This window comes from Vicugna pacos, chromosome 4 (assembly GCF_048564905.1).
Source record: "Vicugna pacos chromosome 4, VicPac4, whole genome shotgun sequence".
Classification (NCBI taxonomy): domain Eukaryota; kingdom Metazoa; phylum Chordata; class Mammalia; order Artiodactyla; family Camelidae; genus Vicugna; species Vicugna pacos.
The window spans coordinates 30,536,246-30,553,697 of NC_132990.1; the positions used below are offsets into that span (position 1 = coordinate 30,536,246).

The window sequence follows — 17,452 nt, forward strand, 5'->3', positions numbered from 1 at the left end:
CCCTTGGACCAACTGGTTACTCTAGCGAGAAAGTCTCTATAACCTCTGACCTGGGCATGTGTGAGTCAAAGGGCAAGAGGGTTGGTGAAGGGAGGAGAGTGATGTGGAATCAGCCTAGGTGCCAGCATTCTGGAAGCTGAGTAGGAGAGACAGGAAGGATGATGGTGGGTCATTCTTACATTCTCTTCTGGTTTTCTGTTTGGTGGCTCACCCTCATCCCAGCCCTAGCAGGGCTTAGGGGTCCCCACATCAGCGATTCTCTGAGTCATTTTCTCCTGAGATTAAACTTTCATCTTCTGTCTGGTTAGGAAGGCACATACCCCCCACTACCAAAAACAGAAAAGTGTATTCACAGTTATAACCATTCCTTCCACAGACTTCAAGGCAATTCTACTTTTAGCTCTAGTGCTCACTCTTGCCTTCAGAACTTTCTGATGACTCTTCTTTCTCAGCATTTCCAGAGTTCTGTGGACACAAACTGGCTTCCTTCTTCACTGTTCATTCTGTGGGTTTCAGTTTCTGGTTTCTTTACTTGACTTGGTCAGTTACTGTTGGCACATCTGCTTCCCATCCCCAAAACTTTGTTGACATCTCTCTTTTGCCATTCTTCATTCTGCTGCTATCTCTGCCTTTGTGGCTTTTATTTTTTATTCTGTAATGGTTATTTGGAAAGACTCTGCTTGTGCTCATCCCTCCTAGTTTAACTGGAACCACTGATATAAATTTTTCCCATTTCTGGGAAACAGGAAATTTCCCTTTGGTCAGGAAATATTCAATGTAAAAGCCAAAGAAAGAATTTATTCCTTTTTTTTATGTATTCCTTCTAGCCTATCTCAAATCTTTAATTTCATTAGATTTCTACATTAGTTCTAGCAGCGGCACAGGATTTTAGAGTTGGAAGGAACTTAAAATAGCCAGATTCATCCCCTCTTTGAACAGATGGTCTCTCTGCTGCAGGACTATCTAAATACATAAGGTTACCTACATTTTAAATCAATAATCTGACAAAATATGTATTTTCCTGTAGAAGTCATTCTGAATTCTTATCTTTTCCTCACAATCCACCTCCAAAATCTGTTCAATCTTATTCTTTTGTTTATAAATGTTCCTTGAATGCAGCTTGGTTCAGGCACTATCCATACCTCCACCATCCTTTCATCTTCCTTCTTCACGTAGAAAACCACTCTTATCCTTTAAAATCCAGTTTACAAAGTCATCTTTTCTATAAGATCTTCCCTAACTACTCCTTTCTTTGCCTTTCATGGCATTTTCCCATAGATTTTGTAGCTTTTATTACACGTTACCATAAATATTTGTTTTCATGTCATCCCCTTTCCCCATTAAGACCATACTTTCTTCTCAGGAAGGGAGGGAATAACCATTTCTCCCTGTAGCTGTGAGACAGACTTGAGGAAACACTTTGTGAAAATGTGCTTTGTGTCTGAAAAAGAGCATTCATGACATTATAAGTGAAAAATGTAGAATTTGTCAACAAAGATAAAATAGTAACAGGGAGAGATCATTCCAAGCAACAACTCTGAAGTAACACTTGCTGTTGGCTATACAACTAAAATAGTTATTTTTCATGCTACTACAAGGATAATAAATTACTTACTACACTATCCCATGTTGCAACCCACTTTTTGCCATCTTGCTTGTTCCTTATTCTCCTTCTTCATCCCAGAGACCACTAACTCTAAACAAAATTCTTAATCCTAGTTTTTAGCCAAATGTTATTCCTGAACTATCTGAATCAGAATGACCTAGATGCTTATTTAAAATGTGGATTCCATGGGAAGTGACCAAGATGGGTTGCGTAGGAAGACCCTGAGCTCACATCCCACCACGAGCACACCAAAATTACAGTTATATATGGAGAAATTATTAATGAGAACAACCCAAAGACTCACAGAGAAAATATTCTACAACTAAAGTTACAAAGAAGGAATCACGAGATATGTAGGAGTGGTAAAGATGCAATATAGTCAAAACCCAAAACCCTTAGGCAAAGAGTGACCCACAAATGAGAGATAATCATAAATGTAGAGGTTCTCCCCAAGGAGCAAGGGGTCCAAACCCTAGAAGAGGAACTCAATGAAGTGGAGACAGGGAGTTCAAGGTAATTATCATAAAGATGCTCAAAGTGGAGAAGAAAGGAGGAACACAGTGAGAAGTTAGAAGTTTCTAGCAAAGAATTTAAAAATATAAATAACCAGAGCTGAAGGATACAATAAATGAAATAAAAATATGCTAGAAGTAATCAACAGTAGATTAGATGATGAAGAGGAAGAGAGCAACAAAATGAAAGACAGAATATGAAAATCACTCAAGTTGAACAGAAAAGGAAAAGAAAAGAATGAAGACAGTTTAAGAGACCTCTAGAGGAACATCAAGGACACTAGCACTGGCATCACAGGGGCCCCAGGGGAAGAGCAACAGAAAGGGGCAGAGAACATATGTGTTTATATTTATTTTTTATTTATATTTATAATATTCATTAAAGACTTAAATGTAAGACCAAAAACCATAAAACTGCTAGGAAAAAATCATAGCATCGTCTTTGACATTGATCTTAGCAATATTTTTTGGATATGTCTCCTCAAGAAAGGAAGATAAAAGTAAAAATAAATAGAATTGCACACAACTGAAAAGGTTTTGCATAGTAAAGGAAACTATCAAAAAAGTGAAAGGGCCACCTACTGAATGGGAGAAGATATTTGCAAATGGTGTATTTGAAAAGGAGTTAATATCCAAAATATACAAATAATTCATATAACTCAACATAAGAAAAAACAAACAATCCAATTAAAATATGGGCAGTGAACTTGAATAAACGTCTTTCCAGAGGACCTACAGATGGCCAACAGGCATATGAAAAGATGTCCAACATCACCAATCTTTGCGGAAACGCAAATCAAAACCACAATGAGCTATCACCTCACAACTGTCAAAATGGTTATCATCAAAAAGACAACAAAAAGATGCCGGAAAGGATTTGGAGAAAAGAGAACCCTCATGCACTGTTGGTAGGAATATAGATTGGTGCAGAAAAAGTAAAAATAAAAATAGAACTACATACAATCCAGCAATTCTACTACTGAGTATTTATCCAAAGAAAAAGAAAACACTACTTCAAAAAGATATGCAACCCAATGTTCATAGCAGCATTATTTACAGTAGCCAAGATATAGAAGTAATCTGACTATCCACTGATAGATCAATAAAGATATGGTATGTATGCGTGTGCGCGTATGTACAGCTATCACTTTCTCTCCTGAGTTCTCTATCCCATCAAATGACAGTTTCAACTTATTTTCAAAATCTACAACCCTCTGAATCTTCTTTCTCCCTCATCCTCGACTTCCAGTGAATGCCTAAGTTATCGATTTCAACCCTTGAAATATTTTTGAAATCCCTTCTATACTTCTAGTACCCCCTTCTCCCCTCTACCCATCTCTTACCTTGAATACAGTCATTGTATCTTAATAGGTCTCCTTAGCTTCAGCCATTTCCTCCTCTAAGCCTCCCCCTAATTTAATGCCCAAGAAAAGTTTTGGAAATCTGCCTCAAGAGTCTGGAGAACTGGAAAGAGTCTGCTATTTGGGCTAGACCTAAATTTTTAGTCTTTTCATTGTAATGACATGGTAATATCAGGATATCAAGGAATAGGAAACAGTCAACAGATTTACTAACACCCTTTTATTTCTTACTAAATGCAATGCCCAAATTATAATTAGTCCCAAATTGCTTTCAGCGTTTTGCCTGAAGGGGAAAAACATCGAGTGTCCACATTTCCTCTGGTTTGCAAATACCATAGATCAAATACTGAATAACATACAGTTTATGATGAGAACTAGCCCCTGGGGTTAAATCTCACTGATCAAGTGAGCAAGGACCAGAATCCCAGGAGAGAAAAAGATTTGCAGATGACCTTATTCTCTCAGGGGCAAAAATGTAGATATATTACATGAACAAGCAAAAAACAGTTTGACAAATCCCACTCAGGAAAAAATAGTCAAAATCTAATAATATCCTCCACTATCATAAGAAGGACAATTGTTAAAACATGAGGTGACAAGTGATGCAGGACCCTCTGCAGGGATTTCACTAGAATTATCCCACAACATACTGCTTATAATAAAATCTTAATTCTAGAACCTAGAACTTTCACAATCATTACAGCAAAATATTTTGGCCTGATCTTTCACTTCCACCAAAGGGTATCAACACATACCCTTTTCACACTCACGTACTAACCAATGGCAGAAATACGCTATATATTTTATGACTTCATTCCTTTATTTAGGCTGTTCCCTCTGCGTTAGTGCCCTTCCTATCCAACACATAGAAATCCTGTTCACTCTTTAAGGCACTTCATCTCCCTTGTGAAAGACATTCATTTTCCATCAAAAAATATATATAACAATAATTAATCCTTTATGTTCCAGTGGCATTCCATTTATATCAATAGTTCACCACTTAGTATATTGCATTGAACAGAGGATTCCTAGGAGGGCAAAGCCTGCAGCTTCTTCCTCTTTAAGTCTATAGTACCTGACACACAGGAGCCAGTCCGTAAGTGTTTATGAACCTGAACTGTGTTATTAGCTATCTTCTGTCTCTCAGATGTTGTTTGAGAAATATTAGTGACCTCAGATCTGGAAGACTGGTAGAATCTACGCTGTCTCTGGCAGTCCTACAGTGTTTCAAAAACTAAATAAAACTAAGTAAGAACTTGTGAACAGAGAGTAAAACACAAAAGCAAGAGGTAATCACCATCAGAATCACCCTAAACCTATGACCATTATTTTTTAAAGACTTAAAGAAAATCGCAAAAGGGGCCAACATTCTCTGCTTTAGAATGATAGAGCCTAGAAAATGATAGCCACCCTGTTTAAACTTTAAAGAATAAACCTCTTCCTCTCTCAATGAATGTCTGGAAAAGGGTAAGAGAAAAAGAAAAATGGGAGAAAAGAAAGGAGAAAACCAGTTGAAGAGAAAAGATGTAAGACAAGAGCTAGAAAAGAAGAAAATTGAAAAAGAGGAGAAGCAACAGAGGGATGGATGAAGAAAGGAAGGGGTAAGAGAAAAGAAGAAAGAAAACTAATATATTTATGGGAGTGGTTGCTCTCTGCTTATTTAGGCAGCATGTTTCTTTAACTAAAGACATTCAGAAGGTTGAGGGAGACAGCAAAGCCATGGCAGGTCGTACTGAGGTGAGAATCCTCCAGGTTCATTTGGGCTGCACTCTTCCCCAGATGTCCTGTTCAGGTGAGTCTCCTAGGCATGCATGTTCAGTGACACCATATATACACCCGCTTTATGAGATTTCATACTGTCTACTTAAAGAGGGGGAGCTTAAAATGCAGTAGGAAGGATTTATTAGTAACATTGTAAATAAAATATGTTTCCTTTTGCTTGAACGATCTCAGAGATTTGATTTGTCTCTTGCCCTGTTGTCACGCAGGACTTTCCGAAGAGGGTCTCCGGAGAGCACTTTTAGAATAAGATCAGCCAGGCATCTTTCCCTGGGCACCGTTAACTAAGACACAACCCCAATTTGGACTGGGAAAAACTTAAACCTTTTTAAAAAGATGGTCTTTTTGATAAGGCCCAAGAGGGGAAAATATGTACATGTATACATATATACTTTAAACCTAATAGCATACTTTCTCTGTCCAAGAAGTCAGTGTCCTCCCTGAGAAAGGCGCTCAGATTTCACAAGTTGTAAACCTTTGCCCTGTCGCATTTGTTCACACGGTGGGGCTGGTGTGGTCACCCACACCTGGGCTCGCCTGCCTAAGAATTGCTCAGCTCATGACCCTTTGTTTGGCAGATGTGTTCTGTAAAGATTCCACTTTCACAGATGGATTCCATCCCCACCCCCGCCTCTCTCTGAGATGACTTCCCTCTACTTCAAAATCTTCATAGTTGAAAACATGACCTATTTTGAACAGTAAAGAAGGATTTGGAATTAGGGAATACAGGAGAGAAAAAGGAAGGGGAAGAAGCCAAAGAGCTACAGACGTAAAGAAGCAGAGTAAATTCAGATGATGACACAAACAGCCTTCACAATCTTGATGGTGCACTGGCCCCATGAAATGCCTGGGTTTCAGGAAAGGAACCACAAGCACGTGGTATTTGCTGAGCATGACAGGGAGACCGGTAAGGAGCCTGCTGAAGATACTATTGTGTGAATGGATGAAATTAAATGGGTTTGTGAGGCAGTAGTGAGTTAGGAATGATGGGACTTGGTTAACTACAAATGTGGAGGAAGAGGAAATACTCATGGAAATGAATGTCCAGGGTTTTGGCAAAAGAGGTTGGCTGATGGCTCCTTTCTTGTATATTTTACATAATTCTGCCTGTTTCCATATTACAGCAGTCATCTGATGGTACCTAAATTGCTCTTCTTCAAGTCCATTTTCCCTTTAAGACTATAATGCCCTTGAAGGTGGGGAGCATGTTTGACTTACAGCCACAGTCCCTAATGCGAAATGTCTGTTGTAAGATGGTGAGAATAAGAGAATAAATTAGACACCCCCTCGGGCCAGGTGGACATCAATTCCTTCCTTGGCCCTTTGTTCCCCAGGCCACCTTCCCTGTACTAGCACAGACTTTTGCAAAAATGAAATCCCTCAGGTTAGATTCTGTCCGAAGGGAGTTCCTATAATACACCACAAAAATGAGTACAGGCCTGGAGGCCTGAGGCCTAAATAAAAATCAGCCTCTGGACAAATAGTAACCTTCACTTGAGTGGAGAATACAAGGCCCAAACTGATTCTGCACCTGCCAATGCATCATTGCTATGCCGTGAATAATAAGGCAAGGCCTGGGAGAGAGCTGCAGACAAGTAGGAATGGCATGGGTCTAAAGATGTTTTTCTATCTTTCTGTAAAGTGAATCGAACCAGCCTCCTTTCATTGTCCTGTGCTGAACAAAAGCTGTGAGTTTGTGTGTGTGTGTGTGTGTGTAATCCCTCAAAATAGAATAAAGAAAGCAGCAAATTAGTTTAATTTCCCATTTTCCTAATTTCGTAATTTCTACCTAATTTCATTATATATATTCATATCTCCTTAAATAGAAAAAATAGAAATGTGAATTTTCTTTGAGGATTTAAAGCTTGAAATTGTCATACTCAGGGCATATATTGTGCACAGTCTTTATTTTTCACTAGGTAGAAAACTGCAGCTCAACAGAACCAAAAAATTGCTTCTGTTATACGGGGACTTCAATTTCTAATAGTGCAATGGGAAATAGTCATTTTCCCCTGCCCATTGAACGTATTTATACTGAGCAAGGCAAGAAACCAGCCAGTGCTTGAAGCTACTTATTCAGGATCAAGTCTAGCCAGACAGCAAGGGGAAGGCCACAGAAAACATATAAATAGCCTGATAACTCTTCTTTTCTCCCACTACCATCTCCTGCCCCTCACCTCTTCCTTTTATTCCATTTTACTGCAAACTAACATTTATTCACTTAATACTTCTGTATCAATGTTCTTGTCACAAACAGCTAGAGGTGCATTATGGGAATTTTCCTTTTTTTTTTCTTCAAAAGCTCCTCACTCAGAAAGGGGGAGAAATCTCTGCTCTAGACAGCTCTGCAGGTTGACACTAACTGCCCACTTCAAAGCATGATGATTTCAGTGCATCAGAAGACACTTTTAATAAAGAAAAGGAGAAATCACTAAGTGTTAGATACAGTATCAGCTAAAACATCAGCACTGAGCAGGCACACAGTCATTCAATATTATTTAATATTACCAGTGGAGGGTCAGTGTAGAGATTTGGGGTCAGATAGATAAGGGCTCAAATTCACAAGGTCTATGACCTATGGCAAGTAACTTAACCTCCAAGAGTCTCAGTGCTACTATTTGTAAAACTGGATACTAATAGCTACCTTGCGTGTATGTGGGTATATGTGACATAATATTTGGTCAATATTAGGTATGCCATCATTGGTAGCTAATATTAATGTTGTTATTATTAAATCAGAATCTTCCATTCACACAGAAGGATTTATTATCTTCTGCTATTGGCTGATTTCTTTCCCATCAGTGGGGATAGATTATTCACCTTGATGTCTTCTTTTAGGCAGCACTCTCTCCCAACCACCTAGGGCCCCTAAAGCTCTCTTTTTGCAAACATGGAGTTGACAAGAACACTAAAGTGTCCCTGTTTACAGACTCCAGGGACTAGATCTCTCTGAGGGAATCTTAAGACAATTTCCTTTGCACACAGCTTCGTCACCTCTAAGCGTCAAAAATCCCCTCACGACAGGATCATAGAGTGAGGTTTCCTCTCCTCACCACCTGCCAAAACCTGATACAATGACGTATGAGCTTTCGCCCTTAAGATCTGCTTTTCCAGTTTGCATCTACAGAGTGTGGCAAGGAGCTTGGCATGTGGTGGGTACTCAGTAAATGTTAAATTAATTGACTGACTGATTGACTCATTGACTGATTAAATGTCTTTCCCAGAGAGTCAGTCTCCTAAACTAGGGAGTTAGGGAATAATGTGGAAAGAAAAGGTACGAGAACTGGGTAGGGAGTCCAGTGGTATCTACTGCATTGTTTTATCCACAGTCTCCTAAAAGACCCACTTCACTTGTTATTATTCCATGTCTGTGGTAATGTTGGCCATTCTGATCCTGTGCTACCACCAAACCTTCTAAGATTGGCATGCTGGAGTTGCTTATTTCAATCCAAGGGCTATACTGGCAATTTGTTTAAGCTGCCACCTGGTGGCGCTTGATTTACAGCCTCATGATGTGAAAAGCCTAACTCCCCAGAGGCATGAGTAACTGAATCACAAAGAATAGGATACGTTTGCAACACACTTTTGAATTAGCCTAAACTACTTCTTTTAAAAAATTAAGACAATTGAAACAGCAACACTGGATTTCTATTACTTTATATGATTTAACAATCATATTAAGCACTTATCATTTAAGGTGCACTCATGATAAATGGCCCTAAAAGGACTCAGGATAAAGTTGTTGAAACCACATGAAGCAGAATTTTGAAATCCTTCACTGTCAGTTCCTTTCTGGTAAAATTTGGAAGATGTTACTTGCTTTGCCTACCTCACAGACCACTTTTGAGGATTCAGTGAGATAGTGATGTAAAAGTCTTTATAAGCTGAGAAGTGATACTCAGGTAGGAGTTGTTAATATTATTCCCACAGTCCTCTCCAGGGCAATGGTGAGAGGCTTCCAGACACACAGAGCTTTAGCCACAAGGCTTTCTGTGTTGAGCCCTATGTGCTATGAGCACACATGGAGACCTGCAGCTTATGTGACTCTTAGCATCAAACTGCTAAAGACTGAGCACCCACACACTCTGGGCCAGGAAAGGGGTGAGTGTCCAAAGATATTTATCCACAGGAAGTCAGGAGTATGACAGCATCCATATTTCTTCCCAAAGTAGGGAAGCAGTTTTCAATTTGTAATTTGATTAGGGAGTGACATTTTCCTAAAATGGGAGTTTAAACTACAGCATCCTTTGCCATAGTGTGTTGAGAAAGATGTGCACACACCCAGGGAGAGCGCCCAGATTAGGAAGCAGCAATAGTGACATTGTGTACTTACTCCCGGTTCACACAGGAAGGCGGAGCTTCTGCTTCTACCTCAGTGAGTTACTAGTACCAGACATGACCTGCTACCCCACCAGAAACAACTAGGAAACTGAGCAGAATGTAGGAAACAACCGGTTTCAGACAACAGGCAACCTGCAGGCTAGGACATGATCCCTGAGAGAAAAGGAACCACAAGCCCATAAAATCCCCGGCTTTCCTCCTGGAGGCACCTTGCTAGTGTGGAGCAGGTAGAGCTAGCTCAGCAGAGTCCAACCATCTCACCGAGTTGAGAAGAGATCAGAGGTGCTGAAAGTCGAGTGGGCTGGGATTTGAGGGCAGAGTACTGGCAAAGAGGGAGATACAGAGAGAAAGAGTGCCAGAAAACTGCAGGAAGATTCCCTTGCCTCTGTTGCCCCCTATGAAGCCGTGCACATGTAGGCTGACACTACACAAGTCAGGCCAAGAACTGCTTCTATCAGAAGCTGTAAGCTGAACAACTCCAAGCAGTCACATGGGTTGGAAGGTGAGGGGTGTGTGTGTGTCTGTGACAGAGATGAATGAGAACCACTATGTGACATCCTGGAGCACAATGGTGTGCAACAATTGGAATCCAGAAAAGTATCAATGGAATCTAAACCCAGACGGAAGAAATTTAAACCAAAAGATAGACTATTTTCTTGATAAGATGCCCACATTAAGCTAGAACTTTATTACATTTAATTTATAGTATTGCAAAGTGTAGGGCCAGTGATTCTCAACAAATCTTTGGATGGCTTTGAAAAGTCCTAATTTATAAAATCATTGGGTTACTGTTAGAAATATAGACTTTGTGAAACTATTCTGGTAGCAGCCAGAATGATGTGCCTAGAGTTGGAAAAGCCAAATGAGTATGGAGTTGATACTGAGCTGGTGTGAATTTGTTCATCTGTATCAGTTACTAATACTAACATGCTTCCAATTTGAGGCCCTGGCTCTTCCCCAGGGCCTCTTGAATCTTCCTGGAACTCAGAACCTAAAGGACCAAGACAAGGTGAAGCAGGGGTCCTCCAGGACTCCAGACACCTGTGTTGATTATCGCTGCCTATGCTGTAGTTTTGCTGTAAATTTTCAGCAGAACCTTACCAGAACCTTACTTACACTGTGTATGCTTTCTCTGGATATCCGATACATAAAATACACACAACACGTTAGACAAGTGTGGCTAAGTCAATGTCATACTCTATAGAGATGAAAATTCTGAAGAGCCCAAGACCACAAACCGGCTTATGCCAATGAAATGGCCTATCTGCTAAAATATTATGTCAGCCAGCAAAGAGCCAGAGCCCTATCTAGAGTTCCCTATTTGGTCAGAATGTTCCTTGTGGAAGGGATTAGTAAGAGAATAGAATCTGGTCAGTGTGGCTAGCCCCTCCTCACTGGCACCCAATCAGGTCTGTTGCACACTTCATTCATTCTCAGTGTATACTATGAGCCAAATATGATGTCAAGGTGTAGGAAAAGAAAAGAAAAGTGTGGATATTTCATTTGCCTTCTCTAATAACCTCAACATTATCTATATGCCATGTTGCCTTTAAATGATTATCATCAGGAATCCAGGAAAGCTATCAACAAGGATAAATAAAGCCACCGAACTGCAACTGTCATGAATACAATGAACTTCATCTGACTTTTATGCAACTGTATCCTCACACACAGCATAGTTTCTGGCATATAGTAGGTGCTCAGTAAACTTAAGTTCCTCACTTTCTCCATCTTCATCCAGGCCAGTAAGTCTGTGTCATCCATCCATTCATCCACCCATTTATCTACTATTGTATGCCTTCTGTAATCCTAGTACTTTACACTATATATGTCCTATCTGTCAGCTAAGGTTCAATCACTTAAACCACTAAAAGATATAACCCTGATTTTTTACAGAAATTTGAGTTACGTAGCTTCAGGAGCTGATTAACAGTAAAGCTGCTGTCTCCAGATCTGGTGTCAAAGTTGAAGTCTACAGGGAACACACTGGGCAGGAAGAGATGGATATAAGGTGAAGGACAGCATGGACGAGCCAGAAGGCACAAGCTACAAACCAGAGCCCATGATAATGGGCTGAAGCTTGCAAGTTGCTGCTTTCTCTGAGATTGATAATATGGGTGTCCTCCAGAAGCTTGAGCCCTTTGGCACAGAACTCAGCATAGAGCCTGGGCCAAGAATCTGAGAAACTTAAGGAGGAACCAGAGGGAGCAGTTACAGACCTGGTGGATGAGGTGAGCCAGGATAAGCAATAGTATCTTTGAGCTATAAAAATGGTTTTGATTATAATTCTACTCTGCTTTCACCCTCTAAAACACACTCAAGAATCTCTCCTGTGGTCCACCCTAAACATACAAGGAAGGAAATTCTGGGAAGTGTAGTTTAGCCAAGTTGACACTTTACAGAGCCACAATAGCAGCTTCACCATCCTGGGAGGTTGGTGCTAATTATTTCCATTGTACAGACAGAGAAATTGAGACTGGAGAGTTTATGATCTCATAGTAATGTACACAGCTGGGATTTAATTGCAAAGTTCCTTTCCCACTTCCCCATTATGGAAAAAACAAACAGATGTTAACAGGAAGCATAGTGGGTGGACCAACACACTGTTTCAGGAGACAAAAAAGCACCATGGTAGGCAATGGGGAAGAGCTGATCACTGTGGGGCACAGTCACAGCTAAAAGCCTAGCTGGTGAGGCAGACACTGGAGGCGCTTCTAGTAAGACATGGAAGACCTTAAACTGTTTTCTATGAGAAGGCCTGCTTTTGAAAAGCAGCATCAAATTGGCTGCAGGAATCAAGACAGCCAGAGCCATAATACAACTGCAGGAGGCACAGTTCACAATATCATGTACCTGTGGCCACTAGAATTGTGCCACCAATGGTTCTGAAGTCAGCAGGTCATCCACTAGACTGTTGAGCTACACATACACCACAGAGAACGCCACCACTTCAAAAAAGTTGAGACAATTCAATGGGGAGATAAATGCAATTTAATGAGTAGATAAATGAGGAAGTACCCTCATTTACAGAGTATTTCATCAGTTCTTCATACCCAAAAGTATGTACACACACACACACACACACACACCCCACATGAAACTTCCCCTAGGAGAGAAATTGAGATGTCACTTGAATTTGTTCATTCCCCTTGGCTACTGTTACTGCTAGTGCTGTCACACCTGGGTTTGGCAGGTTGTCTAGCAGTGAAGTTCTTGATGGCAATTAAACTCTTTAAATAAGTCTCATCTCATCTAATTGTGAAATTTGAGTCTCTTAATGGCATATCATCACAGCACATAGCTGCAGTTATTAGGAACTGTCCATCTCACATTCTAAGTGAGAATAGGAAGGAAATATCTGCTGTTAAGAGGAAGAGTTGTTCCATTTATAGAAATGATGAATGGCATCAAAAAAGCAGGGTCATTTATAACAATAGGTGTCGGAAGGTTTGGTGCATGGACAATAGACTGAGTCTGACAATATCCTGAAGGAAAGGCCAGCATTGTGTCAGGGGGACAGTCAGTCCCAGCGATGCTGCATTATTAAACACTCCTTGCATCAGGCAAGCAATCTGTTTATCGTCATGAGCTCTGGAAGGATCTCTCCTCCACTTTGTTGTAGCTAGGCTGGAAGTGCAAAGTGGGAGGGGTGGGGTGGATGCCTCATTTCCATCAACACACACCTGCCAGGCATGGAATGGACTACCCATTCACTAAAAAAATTGGATAATCCATTCCATTCACTTTTCATGCACTCGCATCTGGGATAACTCAATTCACTTAAAAATAAGTAAAGTGCTTTTCAAGAATTTTACACATCATCCTTATTTGGCATATTCCTGAGCTTTATCATTTTCCTTGAAACTACTGTGTATAGGGATGCTAGAAAGTGGGTCTGAGCTCTCAGGGTGACACATCCTTATGGTGCATCCAAGAAAAGAAACCAAGACTCTCCTTCCCAAAACCAATCTTCAGATTTACCTCCTCAGCCTTGCAACTTGGTATATCCTCAAACCAGTGTTGTTAATGCTTCTGGGAATGTCCTTTATTTTACCCAAGGAAAAAAGTTCAGATGTTCAAAGGGGACTGGAATTATCTGTTCTCTCTCAAAACGGATGAACAACTTCTCCAACACGAGAATCATTTTCATTTTGTCCTATTGTAACTTATAATGATTATACTGGAGAAGGCTCATTAAATACACTGGATATAAAACGAATCCAATTTTACTGTTCTTAAACTTGGCCAGCATTTGAAAATGTAAATAATGTGAGGATAGTGCAGTGTAAGCAGTCTCAAGAACGTGGGGTGAAGTGTGCAGAGCAGGGCTGTGTCAAACATTTACTAGTGAAGCTTTCAAACACCAGGTATGGGCTTGTTACAACACCTCCAAGCTCCTAACTCATTTCACCGTTAGATTATTGATAATTAAAACAGATAATTGCAGGGGAAATCATCCAGTGCAACCTCCTTCTATATGAAGTAACTTAATTTAAGCCAAGAAACTTAGCCAAGGACACCCAGAGATGTAGAAATCCCAGGCCAAGCCTTTTCCACTGACTTTGCTCTGTCCTTCTTGTTAGGAAACATAAAAAGCTGGTGGTCTTTAAGATAAGGATAATCTACTTTTTTTCTTTACGAAGGTTTTTTAAGAAATGGCCTTGAGGTAGGGCATCGAACCCACTTTTCTACTCTAAGGTCATTTTTCTCTATTCCTACAATGTAATTTTTCAAATGTTTAGTATTCTTTAGTACTGGATTCCAGGAGAAAGAGGTTGAAGAGTACACTTCACCTCTGTGATTCAAAGCTTCATTGTCTCTTTTCTTCATTAACAGAAATGTCTAAATAATCACGGGATTTTAGTTTAAAGGACCAGAAGACAATAGTTCAGCCTATGTAGTCAGATCACAATATAAATTGGAGGATCTGGTTGCATAGCAACTACATTTCACACTAGCTAACATGCTTCTGATCTGCTTCCTGTGCCTGTTCCACATACCTCTCCTCACTGCCAACCTGCAGTCACTAAATGTCTCTAGTGGTCATCTAACCTCACAATAGGACTTCTGAAAAATGTAAACACCCATGCAGTAAAAATATGGACAATTTTATGATTTAACAGATTTATAAAGGCTTAATTAACATAAAATAAACTGAATGTATTCTGAAGTGTACAATTTGGTAAGTTTTCACATATTTATGATCCTGTGAAAGCGTCAGCACAATCAAGGTAAGTATCTTTGTCTGCTTGAGCTACTATAACCAAAAATGATAGACTGGGTGCCTTAAACAACAGGTATTTATTTCCCATAGTTCTGGAGGATTGAAAGTCCAAGATCAAGGTACCAGCAGATTCAGTTCTTGGTGAAGGCTCTCCTCCTGGCTTACAGATGGCCACCAATGCACTGTTGGCACCTATGGCCTCTTGGTATACACACACACACACACACAGAGGGAGAGAGAAAGAGCAAGATCTTCTTCTTCTAAGGGCATTAATCCTATCATGAGGACCCACACTTATTATCTAGTCTAAATCTAATCACCTCCCAAAGGCCCCTCCTCCAAATAATACTGTCACAGTGGGGCTTAGGGCTTCCACACACGAATTTTAGGGAGACACATTCAGTCCATAACAATACCAAATAGATCCATCTCTCTCACAAGTTTTTTTGTGCCCTTTTAGAATTCCTTCATCCCACTTCTGCCCACAATCACCACCCCAGTTCCTTAGCAACCATGAATCTGGCTTTCTTTCACTACAGATTAGTTTCTGTTTTCTCAAGTTACATAAATGAAACCACATAGTATGTGTTCACTTTTTTCTAAGTCCGCTTTCTTTTACTCAGCATGTTATGTTGAGAATTCTCCATGTTGAGATTTTTCCAAGTTACTATATGAGTCAATGGTTCTTTCTTTGTTTTATTTCACTGAGTAGTTTTCTGTTGTACAGATATCCCACAATTGTTTATGCATCCATTGTTGATGGACATTGGATTTTTTCTAGTTTGGGGCTATTATAAATAAAGCTACTTTGAACATTTACGTACAAATATTTGTATGGATATATGTGTTTGTTTCTCTTGGGTAAATACCTAGGAGAGGGGTGGCAGGATAATATGGCAGGTGAATGTTTAACTCTTTAAGAGCCTGTCAATCTATTTTCCAAAGTGATTAGACTATTTTACAATCCTACTATCAGTGTACTTCTTCTGCATCTTTGGCAACACCAGTTATTTGTTTGTTTTATAATGTTATCAAATGTTTTTTCCAGATTTATGGAGATAATTACTGATATATAAGATATATAAGTTTAAGGAATACAACATGCTGATTTGATACATATGTATATTGCAAAATGATTATCATAACTAATGATGGTAGTTATCACTTCCATCCCCTCTCACAATTACCAATTTTTGTCTATATGTGGCGATTTGAAAACTACTATTTAAAATCATTCATTTAACAACTATTCAGTATATAACACAAAAGTGTTCATTATAGTCACCATGCTATACAAGACAGTGATTTCCATTTTTCTCCAGATATGTATTTCATTGAGAATTTCTGCATCTATATTCATCAGGGATATTGGACTGTAGTTTTCTTTTCTTGTATTGTTCTTGTCTGCTTTGGTATTAAGGTAATGACATCTTCATAAAATTAGTTTTGGAGTGTTGTTTCCCTTCACATTTTTTGGGAGAGTTTGACAAAGACTGATATTAATTCTTCTTTAAATGTTTGGCAGAATTCACCAGTGAATTGTGAATTCATCTGGTTCTGAACTTTTTTGGGGGGAAATTCTTGATTACTGATTCAGTCTCCCTACTAGTAATTGTTCTGTTCAAATTTTTTATTTATTCAAGATTTAGTCTTGGTAGGTTGCATGTTTCTAGTAATTTATCCATTTATTCTAGGTTATCTAATTTGTTAGCACATAATTGTTCATAGTAATATCTTCTGATCTTTTGTATTTCTGTGGAGTTGGTTGTAATGTCTTCTCCTTCATGGCTGATTTTATTTATTAGAGTCTTCTCTCTCTCTCTTTTTTTTTTTTCAGTCAGACATAATTTTATCAATTTTATTTATCTTTTAAAAAACCAGCCCTTAGTTTTCTTGATATTTTATATTGCTTCTCATGTCTCTTTTTCATTTATTTTTTGCTTCTTTCTTTTTTATTTCCTTCCTTCAGCTAACTTTGGGCATAATTTGTTTTACCTTTTCCAAAAGGTATAGTGTTAGATTATTTACTTTTGATCAATTTTTTTTCCTTAATGTAGGCATTTACTGCTCTAAATTTCCTTCATAGAACTGCTTTATGTTGCCCATAAGTTTTGTATGTTTTGTTTCCATTTTTGTTTCAAAATATTTCTTGATTTCCCTTTTCATTTCTTTTTTTTTTGACCCATTTATTGTTCAAGCCATGTGTTTAATTTTTAACAATTGCAAATTTCCCAGTTTTCCTCCCATTACTGATTTCTAGTTTTATATCTTTGTGGTTAGAAAACATATATGATATAATTTCAATCTTCTTATATTTGCTAAGGCTTGTTTTGTGACTTAACATATGATCTATCCTGAAGAATGTCCCACGTGCACTTGAGAAGAATGTGTATGGTGCTGCTGTTGTGTGGAGTGTCCTGAATATGTACGTCAAGACTGTAGGTCAAGTCCAGTGCTTCCTCATAGATTTTCTATCTGAATGATCTATCCTCTGTTGAGATCCCCTACTATTGTATTGTTGTCTATTTCTCCCTTCAAATCTGTTAGTATTTGCTTAATTCAACTTAATTATCTCTTTAAATACCATATTTTCACATATAGTCACATTTTGAGGTATTGGAAGTTAGGA

General features: G+C 39.0%; 1 long non-coding RNA gene across 2 annotated transcripts in view; it reads left to right on the forward strand.

Moving 5' to 3' along the window:
* The first annotated feature begins 5,910 nt into the window (after positions 1–5,910).
* Positions 5,911–17,452, forward strand: part of LOC140696030 (uncharacterized) — a 50,050-nt gene continuing 38,508 nt past the window's right edge. For both annotated transcript variants that reach the window (XR_012071958.1, XR_012071959.1), the window contains exons 1-2: positions 5,911–6,165; positions 11,496–11,830. This is a non-coding gene — a long non-coding RNA (uncharacterized lncRNA). The remainder of the gene's footprint in view (positions 6,166–11,495; positions 11,831–17,452) is intronic.